Genomic DNA, 5,950 nt, shown 5'->3' on the forward strand with positions numbered 1-5,950 from the left:
TTTTGATGGACACTGCTACACGAAAAACAATAAATACATGAAAAACGTGACTGCAATCACATTTTTCATGTATTTATCATTTTTTTGTATAGGAGGCTCCATCCAAAGTATGCAACATGGGTACTCCTTGGATGAGGAATCAAATTCTTCATCCAACGAGTGTTTCCTCTTGAAACTTGAGTAAACCCATAAGAAGATAAGTTGAAAATGCGAGTTGAAAAAATAATTATTTCTTTTTTCCCTCTAAAATTTGATAATGTAATATAATATTATTTTATTATTTCCACTATTGTTTTATAATTTCCTTATGATGTGTCATTTAGACCTCAAAATTCCCCTAATGCATTGTTGTAAGTTGCATCCAGATTTGAAGCCAAAGAACTATGGCGGAAAAAGGAAGCAAAAACCAGTTGCTACAGTGAAACAAGACCTTAGATCTGATTATGGTGATGAGTTAAGGATTAAAATTGTTGGAATACAAGGTAACAATTCCCTTCATGTTAATTCAAGCTCTAAGAAACATGCTAGTTCAAGTTCTACAAATGAATCTCATGTTGATGAAAAAAAGAATTGAATTGTTCCATATTAGGGTTGTATCTAGGCATATCAAAATAGATACATCATTTGACTCGAGTGTAACAACCGTGGTGAAAATTCCATGTAATAAAAGTTAAGAAAGGAAAAATAATAACCACGGTTGATGGGATACTTATTCCAAGTTGAATGTTGGGCAAGATATCCTAGTGTGGGTGTTAATTGGTTTATTATGGCTAAGGAAATTGTCAAAGGCAAGGTATTGTGTGCCTCGGTGGGCCTAGGAATCCTCAACCGGTTAATGGTGGGATATACGGTAAATCTTAGAGGTGGTTTCCCTTGATTAGGCCTAGGAGTCCTTGCTCGTGAATGGCAAGATATATGGTAAAACCTAGAGGGTGGAGTCTCAGTTAAGACCTAGTGATCTAGTGTGGATTGATGTAAAGCCTAGAGACTAGGAGATGGGGAAATTTCTCACGGTGTAGGTGGAGAAACCGGTGGCATTCATGCTTGTTTTATGGACTAATGATCTAGGATGGATTGCGGTAAAGACTGATTCTATTAATGAGGGTGAGGTGGTGTAGCCTCGAGAAGCCCTAGTTGAGTTTGGTTTTAAGTCCCACATTTATGCTTGGAATATGGCACGGGGGTTATTGGTTGAAAGAAATATTTGGTTCAGCCAATCTATGGTCAGGTGGTTCACGGAAGTCCCAATCCTAGTTGGTCATTGCATTCATTAATATGAAGTTATTTCTCTTTTTTATCTCATGAGTATTATACTGGTTCATATGTGGATTATGTGGTTGTTGTTTATGTTGAAAATAGCAATAAGAAATGTTAAAAATATCATTGCTATAGATAGAATTTCAGGATATATTACAATTTTAATTTGTCCTTGAATTAAAATTTAGAATTAAAATTCGAATTTAGTCTCACCATTTGTTTGAAAAATAATTAATTAATTCATCTTGAGTTAATTAGTTGGTGAAAATCAAACATGAAGTCTTTGTGAAGACATGCAACAGTTATCCCTTTGATTGAGGAAGTTATCCCTTAATTAATGAGATAAGGGTGAGTTGTATTTGAGTTGTAATTAGTTAGCTCAGTTAACTGAGTTAAGTTTAGTTAAATTAGTTCCAAACAACTTGAGGAAGTAATTGTGAGTTCAGTGAGTTAACGCATTCATTCATGCAACTAGTGTTCTCCAGACAACTGAATATTCTCTCATAAATAACTCATGCATGTCAGTTCAAACAAAGACCAGTTTAGATTAAAGGTAGGGGCAGTGTACTATCAATTGCTAGAATATTCCCATGTGAATATCCCTTGCATGCAGAAGGAATTCATTCCTTGAGGATTGCGTAGTTACTATAGAGGTCAGAGTAGTGTGTGAGGTGAGAATCACACAGGTGGCAGCTGGAGGACCTAGGAGAAACTGCGCAAGGAAATAGGAGGCTTGGAGGACTGAAGGAAGGCATATGTGTTGTCTATTCTGTGTATGACCAGCAGTGAGTGATTGTACTGAGATCTGGATAGCTTGAGAGCTAAAACTTTGTGTAATCCTGAGATATTTCCACTTGTATGATAATACAGATAGCGAGGTTTTTAGCTAAGGCTTTTGTAGGTTTTAACCCCATACAAAAATTACCTACATACGAATTCTAAAACACAGAAAATAAACAATGCGAGAGCATAACACATAAAAAACATATACACAGAGATTTTCCCCTAGATCCCAAAACCAGGACTACCAGCTTGATTTTTCATTATATTCCTTTCAATGTTACAATACATATTTATACATGCCAAAACATCCAATACCATGTACTAAAAACCATCGTGTCCAAAACCATGGACTGAAAACCATCACGTCCAAAACCATGTGTGAAAACCATGCACAAAATCATAGGTAGGTCCGCCCAACCTAATATAGGGTCCAAAAGAAAATTTCGCGGGGCGTTGCCTCGGACCCTGTAGAGGGGGCCCACCCGCCCCCCTCAAACCCCCTGCTCCACACTTGCCGCAACCAAGGGGGGGCTCCGCCCCCCGTCTAACCCCCCAGTTCATTACGTGGCCTAGTCGTGGAAAGAATAACACAACCCAACATTCTCCCACTTGTTGTTTCCTTTCCACAGGGGGCCATAAGAGAGCTTAGTCATTTATCTAGACCTACAATGCCCATTGTTTCTTTACACCAAGAGAACTTCTTAAAGCTCACAAATTTTGTCAATGCATCTGCAGTATTCTTCAAAGTGTCCACCTTTACCAGAAACACCTTTTTGTCTTCTATCATATCCCTCACAAAGTGATACTAAACATCAATGTGCTTTGTCTTTGAATGGTAAGCAGGGTTCTTTGCCAAGAAAATTGCACTTTGGCTGTCACAGTCTATCCTTATAGATCCCTGTACTAACCCCATACTTAAACATAATCTCTGCAACCAAACTACTTCCTTGCTTACATAAGTGGCTGCCATGTATTCTGCCTCTGTAGTTGATATTTCCACTAGAGATTGTTTCTTACTCATCCAACTGACTGCAACTCCAAATAGGTTAAACACATACCCACTTGTAGATCTTCTCTGATCTAGATCTCCAGCCCAGTCTGCATCAACAAAGCCATGGATATCCAAAACTTTGTCTAATCCTGGTCTTCCTTGGTAGCACAAACCATAATCACTAGTGCCATGCAAATACCTAAAAACCTGCTTCAGTGTTGTCCAATGCTCCTTCCCTAGTTTTGACATAAACTTGCTCAATACTTCCACTGCATGTGCAATGTCTGGTCTAGTACAGACCATCGCATACATCAGGCTCACGGGACATCTCCTCTTCCTCTTATTGTGTCTTGGGACACTGTTCAGTAGATAACTTTACACCTACAAGAATAGGAACCTTCACTGGTTTACAATTTTGATGCAGGAAAGTGTTCCCTCTGTGGACAAAGGCAACCCCTCTAGCCCTAGAGTGGGTCTAGTAATAGCAAGGACAGATCAACAATAGATTTCCTTAAACAGTCATAGTTGGAGGCCTACCTCAACTGGTGGTCGATGGAGTTCCGTTGCGCTGCTCCAGCTTTCACTTCCTTCTTCTCAATGAGTGATCAAATTGAAAAAATGCAAAGGAAATACAACAAAGCACGTAACTAGAAAACAACAATGATCTATTTACTCACAAAGTCAAGAAGTCATGAGCTATCAAGTAAATTACATACAAGACATAGGAAAACATCATTAATTGTATTAATAATGAAATAAGGGCAAGCTTACAACCAAAGTCTTGATGTCGTAAGCCTTCTCAGAGGGTCCAACCAGTGTATTTCTCAAACATTCACTCCTTGAAGATGGATATCCTAACACACAAAGTTTCTCTCTCACTCATAAGTTTTAGCACAAAGTTAAGGGCACTTCACAACCTTCTACAAGCTATCAACAATCCCACACTTGTCATACCCACACCAGCTATCTATCAAACTCAAAAGCGCTAATAGCACTGCTCAATCCAAAGAATTACCAACTAGCTGATCATAGCAATGGTGAGTATTTAAATAGGAGAAGGAGTCTCCATGAAAGTTGGAAGAGAGATCTTATCCCCAAGGAAGGTAGCACAAATATCTGGAAGGGCAACACAAACTATGCCAACAACCAGGTCTGGAGACATCCAGAAGGTCGACTGTTGGAATGAATTCACCCAATCTGGATCATTGCAAGTTTATAACTAAGCTTTAGTGCTGACATCACTAGTAGGAAATGTAGCCAGTCAAACCGTCGCTAAAGATAGCAAGTAGCTTCACGCTGGAGCATGAAATCATACCGTCATGGGAAACAGATGTACTTCCACACTAGAAGCGCGGCTGGACTATTTACAACCACTGTTCATCACATATATTAGGTCCATTCTTGCGATGAGGTAGAAAACTTAGGAAAAGTGGGTCACTTGGCAACATAAGAGAGCATCTGTTCAGTATGAGCATGCTTCACTGGGACACATGACACAGTAGAAGGACTGGGGCGAAGGCAGTGACAAATTACTGTGTAACAGATGCCCCCTAAAGTATGAAGCCCGAGAGAGTGGGAGGGGTGAAATGATTTATGAAACTGACTAAGCTGGAACACCATCTGGAAGAACCTACAGGCGCAAGTACAACTGATATCTCTGATAGTGAAATACATGTAGTCTAGGCATGGGCGTAGCCATCCAAAAGACATACGAACTAGGTCTGTGGTATGGACGCAGCCATCTAATTAATAAGACCATGATAATGATAAAGGTATGGTCACAACCATCCATGAAGACTCAGGTATGGTCACAGCCATCCATCAATGAATCATGTAATCACGAACCAATCCACGCAGCCCAAACATGTGTGATCTGAGTTCAGGGTCTTGAACCCAGCCGATCATAGTACAAATGCTAGCATGCGAATAGATGTGCTGAGGTCAAGCATGATAGAAAGTCACTTAAGTACTGGTCAATGATGAAAACTATTAACAAGTGTGAGAGAAACCACCAATAATGCCAATGGTTCTCAAGGTACTGTCTAGTACAATCCACGAAGTGTGAAGAAGGAGCTGAAGTCGAACACTCATGGAATCACCCAATCGATGACCAATGATGAAAGTCGACTGTCAGGCGCAAAGAACTTGCCATTGAGGCATGCAAGCTCTAAGGTACTAAAGGGGATCTCTAGGTCAATCTCCTGGATAATGAGCTGATGTCGATAGGAGATGATCTGTCACAGGAGGGCCATAATGTTTCCCCTATCAATGACACGAGATAAGGAACAAGCGTAGATGGCGAAACAGAGTATCAGAAGAGGAGGCAAGGATGTAAACTGCAGAAGGATTATACTCTTGAACATGTCGGCGACACGACTCCAGACGGTGGCAGCATTCAGATACCAAGGGATCAAAGGCTTGATGGAGATAGCATGGATCAGATGGAATGAGGCTAAATGGCAACCCAAACCCATAGAAGGCCAAATGACTATGTATGGATGTCCCAACCCTACAAGAAGCAAAAGCGTCGATGTTTAAGAATGACTAGCTGCCATAGACAATGATGATTTCCAAATTTTCCCCCACCATTGCTGGTGAGTACCCCAATTATTTTTTAAAACAAGCTTGAAGGGGATAGCATATGCTTGTAATATAAGTTTGACCTTCGGTCGAATCCAACTTAGTAATAGTTTAACGAGCCCTAGGGAGGAGAAGATCAAGTCTCGTCATGGTGACGAGTCCAATGTCGTCAGGGTTTAACGAGTCTGACATAGGTAAAACTCAGAGTCTTTTTCATGTTTAGAGAGTTTGAAAAAGACACGGAAAAGAAAACACCAGGGGAGTCCTTTTTCGTAGATTTGTGTCTCTCGAGCTCGAAAAAGTATAAAATGATACTTGAAAGAACCACTTGACCATTAC

This window comes from Pinus tabuliformis, chromosome 3_1, assembly GCF_031772625.1.
Source record: "Pinus tabuliformis cultivar Carrire ecotype Pingquan chromosome 3_1, CPIR1, whole genome shotgun sequence".
Taxonomy (NCBI): Eukaryota; Viridiplantae; Streptophyta; class Pinopsida; order Pinales; family Pinaceae; genus Pinus; species Pinus tabuliformis.